Below are 24,147 nucleotides of genomic sequence, written 5' to 3' on the forward strand. Positions count from 1 at the left end.
CTCCCGTGCAAAAATTGGTCGATATCGGTCCATAATTATATATAGGCCCCATATAAACCGATCCCCGATTGGAAGAGCAAAATTCTTCCCAGTCGGTTGAAATTTGGTACGTGATGTTAGTATATGGTATCCAACAACCATGCAGGAATTGGTTCCTAGCAGTTCATAATTATATATAGCTCCCATGTAAACCAGTTCCCAGATTTGACCTCCGGTGCCTTTTGGAGAAGCAAAATTCATCCGATCTGCTTGAAAATTGGTACGTGGTGGTAGTATATGATATTTAACAACCATGTCAAAAGTGGTCCATATCAGTCCATAATCATATATAGCCCCCATATAAACCGATCCCGAGATTTGGTTTTGGAGCTTCTTGGAGAAGCAAATTTTATCCGAGTGAGTTGAAATTTGGTACATTGTGCTAGTATATGGTCGTTAGCAAGCATGCCTAACTAGGTCCTTATCGGTCTATAGTTATATATGGCCCTCAGATAAATCGATCCCCAATCACACAAAAATTGGTCCATATTAAGTTCATAATTGTATATAGCCCCCATATAAGCGACCCCCATATTTCAATTCTGGCTCTCTACGTACCGTGCTAAAATTCCATATCGATTCGTAATTATTTGTAGACTTAACTATACATAACTTTTTGGTCCAATATATACCACGTATGGACTAACTCACAATTTAGAAAACGATGTTAAAAGTTTAAAGATACCACAACCCAAGTAATTCGATTGTGGATGACAGTCTTTCGTAGAAGTTTCTACGCAATCCATGGTGGAGGGTACATAAGATTCGGCCTGGCCGAACTTACGGCCGTATATACTTGTTTAATATTGACATTATTAGTTTGATCAGCTGTTGTTTGGTTGGTTGTGTGTCTCTCTGTTGTGTTTGGCTTTAGTTCATGGATGGGCCGAGAGAAATTTTTGTTTGTGTGCGAGTCCATATGATCGCTCTCTTTATGTACTTTGACAAATTTTAATTGAATTTGGAATTAAAAAAAAAGGAATCTACTACGATACTAAGTTTTCTAATTTGTTTATTACATTTTTGAAGAAAGGAAAAAATTGCAATTCCTTCCTTCAAAAAGGTGATGAAAAAAATTGGAAAACTTAATATTGTTCTTAATTCCAAATTAATTAACATTTGTCGAAATACATAAAGAGAGCATCATATGGACTCGCCACAAACAACTATTTCTCTATGCCCATCCCCGCTCTACCACAATGAATTTGCCACAACGATTTTTCTTTTTTTTTTTTTTTGGGCCAACAATTTTCCACAATAGGACCAAAATACGTACCAGCGGACCATTTTGCCAAATTAAATTTATATCATTTATTAGTAAAAAATTTTTCCAAAATATTACTTCGATAGAAAATAAATTTTTTATTTCTATTTATTACTATAAAAAATTGTGTTGTTAAAATCTTAGTTCATTAGAAATATTTCCAAATTTTCTTTCTATAGAAAATTTTGTCAAAAGTTTAATTCTATAGAAAATTGTGTCAAATTTTTCCTTCTATAGAAAATTTTATCAAAATTTTATTACTCAAAAAAATTTGTTTTAACTTTATTTCTATAGAAAATTTTAATTTCTATAGGAAATTTTGCCAAAATTTTATTTCTATAGAAAATTTTGCCAAAATTTTATTTCTATACAAAATTTTGTCAAAATGTTATTTCTATAGAAAATTTTGTCAAAATGTTCTTTCTATAGAAAATTTTCTCAAAATTGTATTTCTAGAGAAAAATTATAAATATTACTTCGATAGAATATAAATTTTTTATTTCTATTTATTACTATAAAAAATTGTGTTGTTAAAATCTTAGTCCATTAGAAATATTTCCAAATTTTCTTTCTATAGAAAATTTTGTCAAAAGTTTAATTCTATAGAAAATTGTGTCAAATTTTTCCTTCTATAGAAAATTTTATCAAAATTTTATTACTCAAAAAAATTTGTTTTAATTTTATTTCTATAGAAAATTTTAATTTCTATAGGAAATTTTGCCAAAATTTTATTTCTATAGAAAATTTTGCCAAAATTTTATTTCTATACAAAATTTTGTCAAAATGTTCTTTCTATAGAAAATTTTGTCAAAATGTTCTTTCTATAGAAAATTTTGTCAAAATTGTATTTCTAGAGAAAAATTATAAATTTTATTTCTATAGAAAATTTTGTTAAAATTTTATTTCTATAGAAACTCATGTAAAAATTTTCTTTCTATAGAAAATTGTGTCAAAATTTTCTTTCTATAGAAAATTTGATCAAAATTTTATTTTAATTTTAATTTTATTTCTAATTTTAATTTTATTCCTATAGAAAATTTTCATTTCTACGTATAGAAAAAATTTTGTCAAAATTTTCTCTGTATAGAAAATTTTGTCAATATTTTATTTCTATAGAAAATTTTATCACAATTTTAATTCTATAGAAATTTTGTCAAAATTCTATTTCTATAGAAAATTGTGTCAAAATTGTATTTCTATAAAAACTTGTGTCAAAATTTTCTTTCTATAGAAAATTGTGTCAAAATTTTCTTTCTATAGAAAATTTTATAAAAAATTTATATCTAAAAAAAATTTGTTTACATTTTATTTCTATAGAAAATTTTCATTTCTATAAGAAATTTTGTCAGAATTTTATTTCTATAGAAAATTTTGTCAAAATTGTAATTCTATACAAATTTTGTCAAAATTGTATTTCTATAGAAGTATTACAAATTTTATTTCTATAGAAAATTTTGTTAAAATTTTATTTCTATAAAAATTTTGTCAAAATTTTAATTCTATACAAATTTTGTCAAAATTGTATTTCTATAGAAATATTACAAATTTTATTTCTATAGAAAATTTTGTTAAAATTTTATTTCCATATAAACTTTGTCAAAATTTTCTTTCTATAGAAACGTTTATCAACATTTTATTTCCAAAAATAATTTGTTTTAACTTTATTTCTATAGAAAATTTTTCATTTCTATAGAAACTTTTATCAAAATTTTATTTCTATAGAAAATTTTGTCAAAATTTTAATTCTATACAAATTTTGTCAAAATTGTATTTCTATAGAAATATTACAAATTTTATTTCTATAGAAAATTTTGTTAAAATTTTACTTCTATAGAAAATTTTGTTAAACTTTTATTTCTATATAAACTTTGTATAAATTTTCTTTCTATATAAAATTGTGTCAAAATTTTCTTTCTATAGAAACTTTTATCAAAATTTTATTTCCAAAAATAATTTGTTTTAATTTTATTTCTATAGAAAATTTTCATTTCTATAGGAAATTTTGTCAAAATTGTGTTTCTATAGAAAATTTTGTCAAAATTTTATTCCTATAGAAAATTTTGTCAAAATTTTAATTCTATAGAAAATTTTGTCAAAATTTTATTTCTATAGAAAATTTTGTTAAAATTTTATTTCTATAGAAAATTTTGTTAAAATTTTATTTCTGTAGAAAATTTTGTTGAAATTTTATTTCTATAGAAAATTGTGCCAAAATTTTCTTTCGATAGAAACTTTTATCAATTTTTTTTTCAAAAATAATTTATTTTAATTTTATTTCTTTTCTATAGAAAATTTTCTATAGAAAATTTCATTTCTATAGAAAATTTTGTCAATATTTTAATTCTATACAAATTTTGTCAAAATTTTATTTCTATGGAAATATTACAAATTTTATTTCTATAGAAACTTTTATCAAAATTTTATTTCGATAAAAACTTTGTCAAAATTTTCTTTCTATATAAAATTGTGTCAAAATTTTCTTTCTATAAAAACTTTTATCTAAATTTCTATAGGAAATTTTCTCAAGATTTTATTTCTGTAGAAGACTTTGTTAAAATGCTAGTTCATTAGAAATTTTTGTGAAAATTTTATTTCTGTAGAAAATGTTGTCAAAATTGTATTTCTGTAGAAAATGTTGTCCACATTTTATTTCTATAAAATTTCATTTCTATAGAAAATTTTGTTAAAATTTTATTTCTATATAAAAATTTTGCAAAATTTTCTTACTATTTTTGCATTTTGTATCTTTACAAAAAAAATTTAAGTTTATTTCTGTACAAAATTTTGGCAAAATTTTATTACTATATTTTAAAAAAATTATCGATTTGACGAAAATGGACCAAAATCAACGAAATTTCAGTCGGCCCGACCAACGGGCCAGATTTAAAAATTAATATTTTTTGTACAAATTTTGGTCCGATCGGACCAAAATGGCAACCCTGATTGGAATATTCTCTCTGAGATTATGCCAAATTCATTTAGAATCGTCAAATTGATATTTTGGCGACAGTTTATATCCTAGCATATTTATTATTATTTTATTGATTTATAGCTCTCAATTTCGGTAACCGTAACTAATTGAATATGTTTGGTGTAGGACATAATATTCGGTCTATATATGACCATTTTTCCGGCCCTGAATAATCTCCAAAAAAATAGTTTTTTAGTGCATAACACATCTTCAATGACTTTGTCACGGAATACATTTAAAAAAAAATAAAAATAAAACTTTTCTTTTTAAGAAAGTAATACGTTTATTCCTTCCCGTGGCAATGGGAACGAAGAGAAACACCAATATTTAATAATCGAAGCACGTAAAGACTTTTGTTGAAATATTAATTTTATGCCACGTCGTTAGTCCTAGCACACTAGAGCCACACTTAAAGCTCCACTTTTCTCAATGCTCTAAAGAAAATAATCGCATTAGAAAGTTTTTGCTGTTTAGTTTACTTCACCTATAGAGAGTCTCTCTCACCCTCCCTCCATCGCTCTCTCTCTCTCTAATATATATTCTCTATTGTTCTCCTGTTTAATTTTGGCCAATTCCATTTAACAAAGAAAACTATTTTACCAAACGTTTAGAGTAGAACAAAACAAAAATGTGTTTGGCGCGGCTACTTTTAGTTCGTTTTTTTTTATGGCTAACCTTTGCTTTTGGGATTTTTTTTTCTAAAACTTTCAGCCTTGGAAAACAAAAAATTCTAAGTGAGTACTCTTGGTGTGTTCATGCAATTGAAGAACTATGGTCTTTATGGTTTCTGGTTTTTCTAGGAAGCCAAGAGAAACCCACCAAAAAAACAGATGAACACACCATTGAAAACTTTCTGTGCCTGTTTTGTTCTACCACAAGAACGACGAACGACTTCATGAAATGATTTAAGGCCAAGGATGGCAAGAGCAGCCTAAGAAACTTCTCTAAAGAGAGATGGTGGCGTTGTTGTCGACACAGGAATGAAAATAAAAATTAAATGTTTTGCCTTTATTTAAGCCATTTACCTTTAATGACGCCATTCAAAATCTGTTTTTGTTGATAATCTTGTTGCATAAATAAACAAACAAAATTGAAAACACTTTTCCAAGTCAATCAATGGAAGATTATTTTGAAATTTCTTTTAATGCTTTCTGTTTTTGTTTTGCGAGAACAAAAAGTTGAAACAAGATTTGGGTCAGATTTAAACTTTTTTCCTGGCATTATTCAAATTGATGTGTACCTATTTAAATTAATGAATATTTTACTCTACAAGTCGACAGCACTTCTTAAGAACAACAAATCTTAAATTTTTGGAACAAAAGTTCTCAACAAGTAAATAAAGAGACAAAGAGTGTGTGAGAGAGAGATAATTTTGGAATATTCGAGTTGGCACCACAGTGCAATGGTTAGCACGCAAAAATATAAACATAATTAGTAACATGGACGGCTCGTGAACAGAGAATAAAGCCGACCCATTTTTTTGTTGGCGGCGGTTTGACGGCTAGACCGATATAAAATTGTGTGTTAGGCGACGGACATTTATTTATTATAAAATCAAATTGTGTTTATTGGAATGGTTATCAGATTAGTTGTACAACCAATCTTACAATTCACATATCATTCATATCTTTTGAGCAAGATTTTTGCGAAATATATATAGAAACTTGATGATTATGGATCGAAAGTTAAAATTTTGACAGAAAATACAACAATAATTTTTTTTTTTTTAATAAATATTTTTGATTAATTTGCGGCTAAATTTGACAACATATACGGCGGCGGCGTTGACAAGTAAATACAGAGACAAAGAGTGTGTGAGAGGGAGATAATTTTGGAATATTCGGATTGGCACCACAGTGTAATGGTTAGCATGCAAAAATATAAACAGAATTAGTAATATGGACGGCTCGTGAACAGAGAATGAAGCCGACCCATTTTTTTTTTTTGTTGGCTGCGGTTTGACGGCTAGACCGATATAAAATTGTGTGTTAGGCGACGGACATTTATTTATTATAAAATCAAATTGTGTTTATTCGAATGGTTATCAGATTAGTTGTACAACCAATCTTACAATTCACATATCATTCATATCTTTTGAGCAAGATTTTTGCGAAATTATTATAGAAACTTATGGATCGAAAGTTAAAATTTTGACAGAAAATACAACAATAAAAAATATTTTTGTTTTTTTGTTTTGAATAAATATTTTCGATTAATTTGCTGCTAAATTTGAGTCAATATATACCGCGGCGGCGTTGACTAGGCCGGCGGCTTTGCTAAAGTTAACGCGACTTGTGACCATGGTTGCCACTCGAGCTAAAACTAATCTACCAAGAATTTGGAGAAAATATTACCAAAAATCTACTAAAAAATCTTATTTTGCAAGATTTTATTTCTAAAGAAAATTTTATCAAAATTTCACTTCTATAAAAAAATTTTATTTCCATAGACTATTTTGTCAAAATTTTATTTCTATAAACAATTTTGTCAAAATTGTATTTCTATAGAAAATTTTCTCAAGATTTTATTCCTATCAAACATTTTGGCAAATTTTAAATATAAAAACATTTTATTTCTAAAAAGAATTTTATCGAAATTTTATTTTCTATAGAAATAAATTTTCTTTCTAAACAAAAAATCTAAAAATTTTCTCAAAATTTTATTTTTATAGAAACTTTTCTCAACATTTTATTTTTTTGTCAAAATTTTATTTCTATAGAACATTTTGTCAAATTGTTTCTATAGAAAATTTTGTGCAAATTTTATTTATATAGACAACTTTCTTAAAATTTTATTTCTATAGAAAAATTTGTCAAAATGTTATTTCTATAAAAAATTTTCTCAAACATTTTTTTCTAAAGAAAATTTTCTCGAAATTTTATTTCTATAAAAAACTTTCTCAAAAAAAATTTTTTAAAGAAAATTTTTGCAAAATTTTATTTCAATAGAAAATTTTTGCAAAATTTTATTTCAATAGAAAATTTTTGCAAAATTTTATTTCAATAGAAAATTTTTGCAAAATTTTATTTCTAAAGTAAATTTTGTCAAGATTTTATTTCTATCGAAAAATTTGTTAAACATTTTATTTCTAAAGAAAATTTTGTCAAAATTTTATATCTTAAGAAAATGTTGTCAAAATTTTATATCTTAAGAAAATTTTTTCATGCCGTTCGCAGCAATTGGGTTTGTGTTATTCGACCACATGGAAGATTTTACGCAAAGATCTTGGTGTAAAACCGTATAAAATACAGCTCGTGCAAGAACTGAAGCCGAACGATCTGCCACAACGTCGAATTTTCAGTGAATGGGCCCTAGAAAAGTTGGCAGAAAATCCGCTTTTTTATCGACAAATTTTGTTCAGCGATGAGGCTCATTTCTGGTTGAATGGCTACGTAAATAAGCAAAATTGCCGCATTTGGAGTGAAGAGCAACCAGAAGCCGTTCAAGAACTGCCCATGCATCCCGAAAAATGCACTGTTTGGTGTGGTTTGTACGCTGGTGGAATCATTGGACCGTATTTTTTCAAAGATGCTGTTGGACGCAACGTTACGGTGAATGGCGATCGCTATCGTTCGATGCTAACAAACTTTTTGTTGCCAAAAATGGAAGAACTGAACTTGGTTGACATGTGGTTTCAACAAGATGGCGCTACATGCCACACAGCTCGCGATTCTATGGCCATTTTGAGGGAAAACTTCGGAGAACAATTCATCTCAAGAAATGGACCGGTAAGTTGGCCACCAAGATCATGCGATTTGACGCCTTTAGACTATTTTTTGTGGGGCTACGTCAAGTCTAAAGTCTACAGAAATAAGCCAGCAACTATTCCAGCTTTGGAAGACAACATTTCCGAAGAAATTCGGGCTATTCCGGCCGAAATGCTCGAAAAAGTTGCCCAAAATTGGACTTTCCGAATGGACCCCCTAAGACGCAGCCGCGGTCAACATTTAAATGAAATTATCTTCAAAAAGTAAATGTCATGGACCAATCTAACGTTTCAAATAAAGAACCGATGAGAAATTTGGCAAATTTTATGCGTTTTTTAAAAACAAAAAAGTTATCAAGCTCTTAACAAATCACCCTATATAAAAATTTTGTAAAAATTTTATTTCTATAATAATTTTGTAAAAATTTATTTCTATAAAAATTTTGTAAAAATTTTATTTCTACCATTTTTGATAGAATTTTACCTACTGTGGTTACACGCAAAGAAAAAAAAAACGTTTGGAAAACGTGTACCGAAAACGTTTTTCTTTTGTTAGAGTTTTTTGAATTGCTTCGAAAATTTTAAACTTTTATCACCAAAAAAATTCGTTTGTTACAAAATTTTTATTTTTTCAATAAAAAAAATATTTTTGAAACAACAACACAGTTCATTTCGTTTATATCAAACACTATTATTTTGTGACTTTAGGTCTTTAATAATACACATTTTACAGTTCAAAATTTAATATAGTACAATGTAATGTTCAACATTTTTTCGGAATCTTCCGAACATATCTGGAATATATGTAAAAAAAAAAAAAACAAAAAAAAATTTGGTCGAAGCAGGGATCGAACCCACGACCCTTGGCATGCAAGTCGGACGTAGCAACCACTGCTCCACGGTGGCAAACTAAATGTTTGTTTCTTTAAAAAAAACTTTGTTTATTCGGTTCGTGGGCGCCGCAAGCTATGCTATATAAATATAACTTATATGGATATTTATCCATTGATGACCATAACAGGTACATAGCTCAGTGGTTAGTGTGTTGCCTTACAAAGTGCATGGTCCGCGGTTCGATTCTCCGTCCAGGCGAAAGGTAAAAAAAAATTAAAAATTTATAAAATCGTATAATTTCTTCTACATTGTTGGTATTACAGGAAAAGGTGTTAAGAACTAAAAAACCTCGTGGATGTGAGAAAGATGTGAGGAAAAATGCAATTAGCAAGAAAACAATGTTTTTTTGAGTTAGTCTTTATGAAATTGTTTTTACATCCTGGAAAAGAATAAACGTTTATCACAAAAAGTACATACTTTTCTTCCAAATACACTTCCTTACAGCGAAAAGCAAATGAGAAAAGAACTTTGTTTGTCTAAAATTTCGTTTGGGAGGAAAGAATTATTTTTTTGCGTGTAGAATGCATTAAAAATCATAAAAAAAATAAAAAATATTTATATGGCAAAATATCACAAAATTTTTTAATTCACATCCAAAACACTGAATTCGTACACACCTTAAGAAATTATGCAAATTCAGTGCAATGGTGCACATCTGTCCTATGACAAGCCCATGTTAAAGTAATAGTTTCTGCGCCAATTTGGCATCACTTCCGGACTCAAAAAGAACACTAATTTTTTGGCAACGCTTGTTTTGTTGGCCTTTTAAAAATAAATGCTGCCCGATTCCTACGAAATGTTCTGTGAAGCTTGTGGTTGATTTAGTTAATGTTAAATTTTCCTTACAACAAACTCGGCAGGGGCCGACTATATTGTAACCTGCATCATATTCTATATCTAAATTTTCGATACCATCTCAAATAAAAGTTTATGTTCCCATATTTTCCTTAAATCTGTGATTTGCAGACATATTTTTAGACTTGCTAGAAAATCTCTAGATTTCAGATTTAAATCGGCTAATGCCCTGGGATGTGAATCATAATGTTTTGTCAACAAATATGGGAAATATTGAAATCTAAAATCATTTTTATGCAATTTCCCAAAAGTATCTTTACGATTTATCGGCCGATAGGTATGTATTAGAGGTAAAGTAAAATTTTAGTTATTTTTACAAGATTTCTTGTTTGCAGTGGCATTTTTACAAGGAAATTGTATGGATGTGAATATTTTGGTCCTATTTTTTTTATCAAATTAGAGGATCTTGAGGTCTAAATCTGAGATGATTTTGACCAACTTTGGGACATATTGATCAAATGTTAAATGTTCGCTCGGTGCAATCGGAGGAATTTTGAACTCCGGTAGTCATACGAATTTAAATCGGGAGAAAGATTTATATTGAAGCTATATCTAAATGTAAACCGATTTCAGCCAATCAATAGGTTTCTATTCTGACCCATAAAATATACTTGTGTCAAATTTGAAATCGACTTTGATTACAAAAATATATTCGCAAAACAGATGGACGGACATAGCTAGTTCGACTCAGGAGCCGAGTATTATTGCCAAAGACACCATGTGTCTATCTATTCTCCTTCTGGAAGACTGCACTAACTTTTAATATCCTGTTCCATAGTGTGGCGCAGGATATAAATATTGGCAGTAAATATTACTAAGGGTAACTTTAAGACTGGGTTTTGGTTTCTACCAAATTATTTTGAGCACAAAAACCAAATGGTACATTCGTTATTTTACAAGTTGTTAAATAATTTTTATCCAATCCAATCCACTGCATTATTTTTGAAATTTGATACAATTTGAACCCAAAATTGTACACCTTTTTATTTTATTTCATACCATTTCAGTTATTTTATTGCAACATTTAGTATAATTAAACATTTAAAAAAAAAAATTTTGTTGATAAAAATCAAAAATTTTAATTTTTTCCCTGTTGTTCGGTCTACTTGATTTAGATTCGTTTCGTTGTTTAGCCCCATATTTATGGAAATTCCCCACCAAATCCCCAAGTCCCCAACTCAGAAATTTCGTCCCCATTCATGAAAAATATGTCCCAAATTTGGTCAAAATCATCTCAGATTTAGACCTCATGTATATGATCCTCCAATTTGATAAAAAAAAAAACAAGTAAGGAAAGTCTAAAGTCGGGCGGGGCCGACTATATTATACCCTGCACCACTTTGTAGATCTAAATTTTCGATACCATATCACATCCGTCAAATGTGTTGGGGCTATATATAAAGGTTTGTCCCAAATACATACATTTAAATATCACTCGATCTGGACAGAATTTGATAGACTTCTACAAAATCTATAGACTCAAAATTTAAGTCGGCTAATGCACTAGGGTGGAACACAATGTTAGTAAAAAAATATGGGAAACATTTAAATCTGGAGCACTTTTAAGGAAACTCTGCAAAAGTTTATTTATGATTTATCGTTTAAAGTTTAGTTTAGGAAAATTAGAGTCATTTTTACAACTTTTCGACTAAGCAGTGGCGATTTTACAAGGAAAATGTTGGTATTTTGACCATTTTTGTCGAAATCAGAAAAACATATATATGGGAGCTATATCTAAATCTGAACCGATTTCAACCAAATTTTGCACGCATAGCTACAATGCTAATTCTACTCTCTGTGCAAAATTTCAACTAAATCGGAGCAAAAAATTGGCCTCTGTGGTCATTTGAGTGTAAATCGGGCGAAAGCTATATATGGGAGCTATATCTAAATCTGAACCGATTTCAACCAAATTTGGCACGCATAGCTACAATGCTAATTATACTCCCTGTGCAAAATTTCAACTAAATCGGAGCAAAAAATTGGCCTCTGTGGTCATTTGAGTGTAAATCGGGCGAAAGCTATATATGGGAGCTATATCTAAATCTGAACCGATTTCAACCAAATTTGACACGCATAGCTACAATGATAATTCTACTCCCTGTGCAAAATTTCAACTAAATCGGAGCAAAAAATTGGCCTCTATTGGCAAATGAGTGTAAATCGGGCGAAAGCTATATATGAGAGCTATATCTAAATCTGAACCGATTTGGCTGATATTTTGCAAGTTTTTCGAGACTCATAAAATATTCGGATGTACGGAATTTGAGGAAGATCGGTTGATATACACGCCAATTATGACCAGATCGGTGAAAAATATATATGGCAGCTATATCTAAATCTGAACCGATTTTGTCCAAAATCAATAGGGATCGTCTTTGAGCCGAAACAGGACCCTATACCAAATTTTAGGACAATCGGAGTAAAACTGCGAGCTGTACTTTGCACAGAAAAATACATCAACAGACAGACGGACAGACAGACAGACAGACAGACAGACAGACAGACGGACATCGCTAAATCGACTCAGAATTTAATTCTAAGACGATCGGTATACTAAACGATGGGTCTCAGACTTTTCCTTCTTGGCGTTACATACAAATGCACAAACTTATTATACCCTGTACCACAGTAGTGGTGAAGGGTATAAATATGGGAAACATTTAAATCTGAAGCAATTTTAAGGAAACTTCGCAAAAGTTTATTTATGATTTATCGCTCGATATATATGTATTAGAAGTTTAGGAAAATTAGAGTCATTTTTACAACTTTTAGACTAAGCAGTGGCGATTTTACAAGAAAAATGTTGGTCGAAATCAGAAAAACATATAAAGGGTGATTCTTTTGAGGTTAGGATTTTCATGCATTAGTATTTGACAGATCACGTGGGATTTCAGACATGGTGTCAAAGAGAAAGATGCTCAGTATGCTTTGACATTTCATCATGAATAGCCGAACGATCTGCCACAACGTCGAATTTTCAGTGAATGGGCCCTAGAAAAGTTGGCAGAAAATCCGCTTTTTTATCGACAAATTTTGTTCAGCGATGAGGCTCATTTCTGGTTGAATGGCTACGTAAATAAGCAAAATTGCCGCATTTGGAGTGAAGAGCAACCAGAAGCCGTTCAAGAACTGCCCATGCATCCCGAAAAATGCACTGTTTGGTGTGGTTTGTACGCTGGTGGAATCATTGGACCGTATTTTTTCAAAGATGCTGTTGGACGTAACGTTACGGTGAATGGCGATCGCTATCGTTCGATGCTAACAAACTTTTTGTTGCCAAAAATGGAAGAACTGAACTTGGTTGACATGTGGTTTCAACAAGATGGCGCTACATGCCACACAGCTCGCGATTCTATGGCCATTTTGAGGGAAAACTTCGGAGAACAATTCATCTCAAGAAATGGACCGGTAAGTTGGCCACCAAGATCATGCGATTTGACGCCTTTAGACTATTTTTTGTGGGGCTACGTCAAGTCTAAAGTCTACAGAAATAAGCCAGCAACTATTCCAGCTTTGGAAGACAACATTTCCGAAGAAATTCGGGCTATTCCGGCCGAAATGCTCGAAAAAGTTGCCCAAAATTGGACTTTCCGAATGGACCACCTAAGACGCAGCCACGGTCAACATTTAAATGAAATTATCTTCAAAAAGTAAATGTCATGGACCAATCTAACGTTTCAAATAAAGAACCGATGAGATTTTGCAAATTTTATGCGTTTTTTTTTTAAAAAAAGTTATCAAGCTCTTAACAAATCACCCTTTATATGGGAGCTAAATCTAAATCTGAACCGATGTCAACCAAATTTGGCACGCATAGCTACAATGCTAATTCTACTCCCTGTGCAAAATTTCAACTAAATCGGAGTTATAAATTGGCCTCTGTGGTCATTTGAGTGTAAATCGGGCGAAAGCTATATATGGGAGCTATATCTAAATCTGAACCGATTTCAACCAAATTTGGCACGCATAGCTACAATGCTAATTATACTCCCTGTGCAAAATTTCAACTAAATCGGAGCAAAAAATTGGCCTCTGTGGTCATTTGAGTGTAAATCGGGCGAAAGCTATATATGGGAGCTATATCTAAATCTGAACCGATTTCAACCAAATTTGACACGCATAGCTACAATGATAATTCTACTCCCTGTGCAAAATTTCAACTAAATCGGAGCAAAAAATTGGCCTCTGTGGTCATTTGAGTGTAAATCGGGCGAAAGCTATATATGGGAGCTAAATCTAAATCTGAACCGATGTCAACCAAATTTGGCACGCATAGCTACAATGCTAATTCTACTCCCTGTGCAAAATTTCAACTAAATCGGAGTTATAAATTGGCCTCTGTGGTCATATGAGTGTAAATCGGGCGAAAGCTATATATGGGAGCTATATCTAAATCTGAACCGATTTCAACCAAATTTGACACGCATAGCTACAATGCTAATTCTACTCCCTGTGCAAAATTTCAACTAAATCGGAGAAAAAAATTGGCCTCTGTTGGCAAATGAGTGTAAATCGGGCGAAAGCTATATATGGGAGCTATATCTAAATCTGAACCGATTTGGCTGATATTTTGCAAGTTTTTCGAGACTCATAAAATATTCGGATGTACGGAATTTGAGGAAGATCGGTTGATATACACGCCAATTATGACCAGATCGGTGAAAAATATATATGGCAGCTATATCTAAATCTGAACCGTTTTTTTCCAAAATCAATAGGGATCGTCTTTGAGCCGAAACAGGACCCTATACCAAATTTTAGGACAATCGGAGTAAAACTGCGAGCTGTACTTTGCAAACAAAAATACATCAACAGACAGACGGACAGACAGACAGACAGACGGACATCGCTAAATCGACTCAGAATTTAATTCTAAGACGATCGGTATACTAAACGATGGGTCTCAGACTTTTCCTTCTTGGCGTTACATACAAATGCACAAACTTATTATACCCTGTACCACAGTAGTGGTGAAGGGTATAAAAATAGGACCAAAATATTCACATCCATACAATTTCCTTGTAAAATTGCCACTGCAAACAAGAAATCTTGTAAAAATAACTAAAATTTTACTTTACCTCTAATACATACCTATCGGCCGATAAATCGTAAAGATACTTTTGGGAAATTGCATAAAAATAGTTTTAGATTTCAATATTATTTCCCATATTTGTTGACAAAACATTATGATTCGCATTCCAGGGCATTAGCTGATTTAAATCTGAAATCTAGAGATTTTCTAGCAAGTCTAAAAATATGTGTGCAAATCACAGATTTAAAGAAAATATGGGAACATAAACTTTTATTTGAGATGGTATCGAAAATTTAGATATAGAATATGATGCAGGTTACAATATAGTCGGCCCCTGCCGAGTTTGTTGTAAGGAAAATTTAACATTAACTAAATCAACCGCAAGCTTCACAGAACATTTCGCAGGAATCGGGTAGCATTTATTTTTAAAAGGCCAACAAAACAAGCGTTGCCAAAAAATTAGTGTTCTTTTTGAGTCCGGAAGTGGTGCCAAATTGGCGCAGAAACTATAACTTTAACATGGGCTTGCCATTGCACTGAATTTGCATAATTTCTTAAGGTATGTACGAATTCAGTGTTTTGGATGTGAATTAAAAAATTTTGTGATATTTTGCCATATAAATATTTTTTATTATTTTTTTATGATTTTTAATGCATTCTAACCACGGTTGCCACAGTAGGTAAAATTCTATCAAAAATGGTAGTAATAAAATTTTTACAAAATTTTTATAGAAATAAATGATTACAAACTTTTTATAGAAATAAAATTTTTACACAATTTTTATAAAAATAAAATTTTTACAAAATTTTCTTTAGAAATAAAATTTTCCAGTTTTTTTCAAGCAATAAAATGTTGACAAAATTTTTTATAGAAATAAAATTTTGACAAAATTTTCTTTAAAAAAATTTTTGTGAGAAAATTTTCTATAAAATAAAATTTTCAGAAAATTTTCTTTAGAAAAAATGTTTGTGAAAATTTTTTTTAGAAATAAAATTTTGAGAAAGTTTTCTATAGAAATAAAATTTGCACAAAATTTTCTATAGAAATAAAATTTGGACAAAATTTTCTTTAGAAATAAAATTTTTAACAAAATTTTCTATCGAAATAAAATCTTGACAAAATTTTCTTTAGGAATAAAATTTTGCAAAAACTTTCTATAGAAATAAAATTTTGCAAAAATTTTCTATAGAAATAACATTTTGACAAAATTTTCTTAAGATATAAAATTTTGACAACATTTTCTTAAGATATAAAATCTTTAGAAATAAAATTTTCCATTTTTTTTCAAGCAATAAAATGTTGACAAAATTTTTTATAGAAACAAAATTTTGACAAAATTTTCTTTAAAAAAATTTTTGTGAGAAAATTTTCTATAAAATAAAATTTTCAGAAAATTTTCTTTAGAAAAAATGTTTGTGAAAATTTTTTTTAGAAATAAAATTTTGAGAAAGTTTTCTATAGAAATAAAATTTGCACAAAATTTTCTATAGAAATAAAATTTGGACAAAATTTTCTTTAGAAATAAAATTTTTAACAAAATTTTCTATCGAAATAAAATCTTGACAAAATTTTCTTTAGGAATAAAATTTTGCAAAAACTTTCTATAGAAATAAAATTTTGCAAAAATTTTCTATAGAAATAAAATTTTGACAAAATTTTCTTAAGATATAAAATTTTGACAACATTTTCTTAAGATATAAAATTTTGACAACATTTTCTTAAGATATAAAATTTTGACAAAATTTTCTTTAGAAATAAAATGTTTAACAAATTTTTCGATAGAAATAAAATCTTGACAAAAGTTACTTTAGAAATAAAATTTTGCAAAAATTTTCTATAGAAATAAAATTTTGCCAAAATTTTCTATAGAAATAAAATGTTGACAAAATTTTCTTTAAAAAAATTTTTTGAGAAAGTTTTTTAGATTTTTGTTTATTTTAATGGGCTGTTTTGGTCAATATATATAAATGCAAATAAAACAAGTTTATTTCATCTTTTTTCTCGACGTTTCGTCGGCTTTTTTCCCGACCTTTTTCCAGAGAATTTTTTTAATTATTAAAACTGGACATCACAAACAATAATAATAACTAAATAAATAAATAAAATGTAAATATTGCAGCAAAACTTTAAATCTATATCACAGAACTATGTATGTTTACTCTTTAAATTATTGCAATGGAATACCAAGTTTTTTATAGAAATAAAATTTTGAGAAAATTTTCTTTAGAAAAAAATGTTTGAGAATTTTTTTTATAGAAATAACATTTGTAAGTTCAATAATATAACGTATACGCATCAAACATCTTCATACGTCTACCGAAGGAAAAATCGGTTCACATTTAGAAATAGCTCCCATATATATCTTTTGCCCGATTTAGACTAATATGACCACAGACGACCAAGGTGTTGTCAGTATTAGGGATTTTTCCCATATCGGGGATATTTTTCATGAATGGGAACGAAATTTCTGAGTTGGGGACTTGGGGTTTTGGTGGGGAATTTCCATAAATATGTTCCTATAGTACATTTTTTTTCATCATTTTATTTTTTTATTTATTCAGCTATGGTAAGCCAGTTCGAAGTTAAATTCATGAATACAATAAGTTTATAGAGTTAAAATAATTACGGACCAGAAAAAAAATAATTAAGAATATAAAAAAATTGGTTTAAATTGTCAAAATAAATTCAACTATAGAAAATTTTTTTCAAAATTTTGTGTTTTTGGAAAATTTCGTCAACATTTTATTACTATAGAACATTTATCAAAATTTTATTTCTATAGCAAAATTTTGTCAAAATTTTATTTCTATAGCAAAATTTTGTCAAAATTTTATTTCTGTATAGAAAATTTTTTCAAAATTTTATTTCAATATAGAAAATTTTGTTAAAATTTTATTTCTATGTAGAAAATTTTCTCAACATTTTTTTCCATATACAAATTTTTTTCAAAATTTTGTCAGAAGTTTATTTCTGTAGAAAATTTACCTCTGCAAAATCTACCAAAACGTAAAAAATCCTATCAATCTACCAAACAATAAAAAAATCTACCATTTCTGGTAGAATTCTCCCAACTTTGGTTACCAACTTTGGTTGAGTCTATCACCCAAATTTACTACTTGAATATTTAGAAGCAAATTTTCGTTCATAAATACAAGGTGACCGAATTCATATCTCCAGCATTTGGAAGATGATTACCAGTCTCTTGATATTGTGGTTCGAAATCTTGATTTTATTGCAGTTTCCTGAATTTCATAAAATTTTAATTTTTAATTTTTTTTTACAGCAGAGCCTTTTGCTTTATTTGTTTTTTTTCAAAAAAAAATTGTCAAAAATGTATTGGGGATTTTTTTGAGGAATTCCGATTTTTGGAGACGAAAAATTATAATTTGGGGACAAAAGCCGAATTTGGGGAGATATGACCGAATTCATATCTCCAGCATTTGGAAGATGATTACCAGTCTCTTGATATTGTGGTTCGAAATCTTGATTTTGTTGCAGTTTGCTGAATTTGATAAAATTTTAATTTTTAATTTTTTTTTACAGCAGAGCCTTTTGCTTTATTTGTTTTTTTTCAAAAAAAAATTGTCAAAAATGTGTTGGGGATTTTTTTGAGGAATTCCGATTTTTGGAGACGAAAAATTATAATTTGGGGACAAAAGCCAGAAAAATACTGGCAACACTGGACGCCAAAGTTGTACTCCTATTTACGTGAAATTTTGCACAGACAGTAGAATTAACAAAGTTACTATGTATATCAAATTTGAAATTTGTTGAAATCTATTCAGATTTAGCTCCCATATATATGTTTTTCCAATTTGAGCAAAAAATGGCCAAAATAGCCACATTTTCCTTGTAAAATCGCCACTGCTAAGTCGAAAACTTGTAAAAATGATTCCAATTTCCCTATACTTCTAATACATATCTAGGAGCCACCGTGGTGCAATGGTTAGCATGCCCGCCTTGCATACACAAGGTCGTGGGTTCGATTCCTGCTACGACCGAACACCAAAAAGTTTTTCAGCGGTGGATTATCCCACCTCAGTAATGCTGGTGACATTTCTGAGGGTTTCAAAACTTCTCTAAGTGGTTTCACTGGAATGTGGAACGCCGTTCGGACTCGGCTATAAAAAGGAGGTCCCTTGTCATTGAGCTTAACATGGAATCTGGCAGCACTCAGTGATAAGAGAGAAGTTCACCACTGTGGTATCACAATGGACTGAATAGTCTAAGTGAGCCTGATACATCGGGCTGCCACATAACCTAACCTAACCTAATACATATCTATCGATCGATAAATCATAATAAATGCACTTTTGCGAAGTTTCCTCCACATTGGTTCAGATTTAAATGTTTCCCATATTTATACCCTGCGCCACACTGTGCAACAGGGTAGTATAAGTTAGTGCATATGTTTACAATACCCAGAAGGAGACGAGATAGATACATTGTGTCTTTGCCAATAATGCTCAGGGTGGGTCCCTGAGTCAATCTAGCCATGTCCGTCTGTCCGTCTGTCCGTCTGTCTGTGAACACATTTTTGTTATCAAAGTCTAGGTCGCAGTTTAAGTCCAATCGCCTTCAAATTTGACACAAGTTCCTGTTTTGGGTCAGAATAGAACCCTATTGATTTTGGAAGAAATCGGTTCAGATTTAGATATAGCTCCCATATATATCTTTCGCCTGATATGCACTTATATGGACCCAGAAGCCAGAGTTTTAGCTCAATTTGGTTGCAATTTTGCACTAGGATTACAATTAGTAGTGTAGTCAAATGTGCTAAATTTTATGGAAATCGGTTCAGATTTAGATATAGCTCCACATATATATCTTTCGCCCGATTTTCCGTCATATGACTACAGAGTTCAAAGTTGTAGTCCGATTAACGTGAAATTTTGCACAGAGAGGAGAATTAAAATACTAAGTATACATGTTAAATTTGGTTGAAATCAATTCAGATTTCTATATAGCTTCCGATTTGGACAAAAATGACCCAAATACCCACATTTTCCTTATAAAATCGTCACTGCTAAGTCGAAAACTTGTAAAAGTGACTCATTTCCTTTATTTCTAATACACATCTATCGACCGATAAATCATAAATATACTTTTGCGAAGTTGCCTCAAAATTGGTTCAGATTAAAATGTTTCCCATATTTTTTTTTACTAACATAGTGTACCATCCCAGGGCATTAGCCGACTTAAATTTTAAGTCTATAAATTATAAATTTTATTCAGGTGGAGTCAGATTTAAATGTATGTATTTAGGACAAGCCTTTATATATAGCACCCAACACATTTGACGGATGTAATATGGTATCGACAATTTAGATCTACAAAGTGGTGCAGGGTATAATATAGTCGGCCCCGCCCGACTTTAGAGTTTCCTTACTTGTTTTTACTAACATTGTGTTCCACCCCAAGGTATCGAAAATGTGGATCTACAAATTGGTGCAGGGTATAATATAGTTGGCCCCGCCGGACTTTAGACTTTCCTTACTTGTTTTTTAAAGACATTAAAGGGATCTTTAACAGTTGCCACTAGAGCCAAAAATAATCTACCAAAATTTGGGGAAAATTCGACCAAAATCAAATCTTCTATAGAAAATTTTATTTATATAGAAAATTTTATATCTATATAAAATTTTGTTAAAACTGTATTTCTATAGAAAATTTTGTTAAAATTTTACTTTTATATAAAATTTTGTTAAAATTTTATTTCTATTGAAAATTTTCTCAAAATTTTATTTCTATAGAAAATTTTGTTAAAATTTTATTTCTATAGAATTTCTACAGAAAATTTTCTCAACATTTTATTTCTATGGAAAATTTTCTCAAAATTTTATTTCTATAGAAAATTTTGTTAAAATTTTATTTTTATTTAAAATTTTATTTCTATAAAACATTTTGCCAACATTTTATTGCTATTAAAAATTTGTGAAATGCCTCTAAGTTGGAAAGGAATATTTTGCAAAATCTACCAAAACATCGAGAATTTTACCAATCTACCAAACAGTAAAAAAATCTACCATTTTCTGGTAGAATTCTACCAACTGTGGCAACCGTGTTCTGTAGTCCGGAATAAGTACCTAAAACTGGGCAAGATTTTTGCAATGTGGTCTAACATTATTGATAATATATGAATATCGATTTAAATATAGATCTAGATTTCTTATAGAGATTGATTTTGTAAAATTACAATATTAATACATCCAATTAACAACAAATCTTTATAGAATTATTTCTCAATTTTACCATAAATTAATTCAAACAAGTATATACGGCCGTAAATTCGGCCAGGCCGAATCTTATGTTCCCTCCACCATGGATGGAAGACTGTCATCCACAATCGAATTACTTGGGTTGCGGTAACACTTGCCGATGGCAAGGTATCTTAAAAAATCCTTAACACCGTCTTCTAAATAGTAAGTTAGTCCATACGGGGGGTATATTAAACAAAAAAAAGGCCGATTAAAGACGTAAGTAATTCAGTTCGACAAAATTTTTTTATAGTAATAAAATTTTGACAAAATTATCTATAGAAATAAAATTTTGATAAAATTTTCAATAGAAATAAAATTTTGACAAGACTTTCTATAAAAATAAAATTTTGACAAAATTTTCTACAGAAATAAAATTTTTACAAAACTTTCTATAGTAATAAAATTTTGACAAGATTTCCAATAGTAATAAAATTTTGACAAGATTTTCTATAGAAATAAAATTTTGGTAGATTATTTTTGGCGATATGGACCAATTTTTGTGTGATTGGCCATTGGCTATATATAACTATAGACCGATATGGACCAATTTTTGCATGGCTCTTAGCGGCCATATACCAAATGTACCAAATTCAACCGAATCGGATGAATTTTGCTCCTCCAAGAGGTTCCGGAGATCAAATCTGGGGATCGATTTATATGGGGGCTATATATAATTATGGACCGATAAGGACCAATTTTTGCATGGTTGTTAGATACCATATACAAACACCACGTACCAAATTTCAAACGGATCGGATTAAATTTGCTCTTCCAAGAGGCTCCCGAGGTCAAATCTGGGGATCGGTTTATATGGGGGCTATATATAATTATGTACCGATAAGGACCAATTTTTGCATGGTTGTTAGATACCATATACAAACACCACGTACCAAATTTCAAACGGATCGGATTAAATTTGCTCTTCCAAGAGGCTCCCGAGGTCAAATCTGGAGATCGGTTTATATGGGGGCTATATATAATTATGGACCGAGATAGACCAATTTTTGCATGGTTGTTAGAAACCATATACTGACACCACGTACCAAATGTCAACTGGATAGGATGAATTTTGCTCCTCTAAGAGGCTCCGTAGGTCAAATCTGGAGATCGGTTTATATGGGGGCTATATATATTTATGGACCGATATGGACCTATTTTTGCTTTGTTGTTAGAGACCACCACATACCAAATTTCAACCGGATCGGATTAAATTTGCTCTTCCAAGAGGCTCCGGAGGTCAAGTCTGGGGATCGGTTTATATGGGGGCTATATATAATTATGGACCTATATGGACCAATTTTTGCTTGGTTGTTAGAGACCATATGCTAACACCACATACAAAATTTCAATCGGATCGGATGAATTTTGCTCCTCCAAGAGGCTCCGTAGGTCAAATCTGGAGATCGGTTTATATGGGGGCTATACCCACGACCCAGAATATATATATACTTTATGGGTTCTTAGAGCAATATTTCGATGTGTTACAAACGGAATGACAAAGTTAATATACCCCCCATCCGATGGTGGAGGGTATACAAAATTATTTTCCAAAGTTTTATGCTTTATTCCCAAGGGCATGAAACTTTGAAAAAAAAAATATTATTTATATAAAATTGGTTTCCAATTGTCACCACAACAACAAAAATTCTATTAAAAAATTTATATCTTGAATTTTCCCAATTGGCTATGGGCCAACATTTTTTTATCACAAAAAAACAATCCATGTGTCACTCAGACTTATCGCTTGCTGCCATGGCAAGGCAAACTATGAGTTCAGGGAAAAATTACTAATCCACAATTAAACCGAATAGAAAAAATGCAACAGTAGTGGCAGAAGCAGCAGCAGCACCAATTGTAGCACGTGAACAGATGATGCTGCTGCATAAATTAGATATGACAATGGCCTTAAATTAAACACTGGCTTTCATTGTTGTTGTTTTTTTTCAGGTGGATTTTAATTTTGCTTTTTTTTAAGGGGTTTCACTTTGGTTCCTCTGGCTATGATTTAATTCGTTTATTTTTTTGTTAACTTTTTTTTTTTTTTTGAAAATTATGCAAGCAAATCTAGCAACAACAATAAAAATTTGTAATAAAAATTACAATTACAAAATATATTAGTTTTTATAATATATTTGCTTTTATCAATAACTGTTTAAAAAAGTATATGATTTTTTCGTAAATTTGAAAAACACTGTTTTTTTATAAATATTTAAAACAATAGTATCTTTTATATTCACTTGTATTTAGTTTCTATATTTCTTTTCTATAATTTATTTTATATATTTATTTATTATTATTTGGAATTTTTTATGCCGGCTTTTAAAATTCAAATTCTATTCCCTGGATTCCTTTTACCCCAAAAAAAATGACATTACATTTTTTGAAATGACCGTTACTTATTTTTTGTTTAACACTTGTATTCAAATTTGTATTCTTTTATTGTTGCATTTCTCACTGTGTATTTACACTTCGCTTGAGAGCGTGTGTGTGTGTATGCTTTTGCTTAACGGTTTGTTACGGTGTATGTGTGTTTTTTGTTTTTTTTTTTTACTGAAATTTTGCTGCTATATTTTCTTTGTTTTTTTTTTCTTCTATCTGTTATTCTTTGTTTTGTATTTTCCGCTTTGACGGCATGCACGTTGAACTCGTTATCGAAGACTAAACTTTGCTCACGATGCTGTTGTCGGTAAGGCCATGCCTTTCTAACGCACAAGAACATCCATTTCACACCAATACACACTCACCAAACGATACGCAGATATACCACCAATACTAATGCAATAATGGACGATGTTGAAAAAACACGAAGTCAACCAAACCAAACCTTTAAGCACATACGAAACGAAGCTCGCATACTCACACACACACACACACATCTCTCCATGCATAGCAAAACAGAAAATGTACGTTACACTTTCATTTGAAAAATTTGTTTGAGTTTTTGTTGTTGTTGTTGCCAATACGAAGTGATGTTGAGGTAGTTTTCGGTTTTGTTCTTTTTGTTGTGTGCTCTTGGTTTTGTTGTTGTTGTTGCTGGTGGTGGTAGTATGTCGTCATATATATTATTGGTGTTGTTGTTGTTTGTGCCTTTTGCTTAATGATAATGACGATGTTGTTTACCA

General features: G+C 30.2%; 1 protein-coding gene across 4 annotated transcripts in view; it reads right to left on the minus strand.

Moving 5' to 3' along the window:
• LOC142220253 (uncharacterized) overlaps window positions 1-23,712 on the minus strand; it is a 346,247-nt gene extending 322,535 nt beyond the window's left edge. The window contains exon 1 of one of the 4 annotated variants that reach the window (XM_075289289.1): window positions 23,577-23,712. The gene's annotated coding sequence lies outside the window, so the exon portion shown is untranslated. Of the gene's footprint in view, window positions 1-23,400 lie in introns of all 4 variants that reach the window. The other 3 variants (XM_075289305.1, XM_075289296.1, XM_075289282.1) reach the window with 3 other exon arrangements.
• Between the last annotated feature and the right edge of the window lie 435 nt (window positions 23,713-24,147).

The sequence above is a fragment of the Haematobia irritans genome, chromosome 1 (assembly GCF_050003625.1).
Source record: "Haematobia irritans isolate KBUSLIRL chromosome 1, ASM5000362v1, whole genome shotgun sequence".
In the NCBI taxonomy this organism is placed as follows: Eukaryota; Metazoa; Arthropoda; class Insecta; order Diptera; family Muscidae; genus Haematobia; species Haematobia irritans.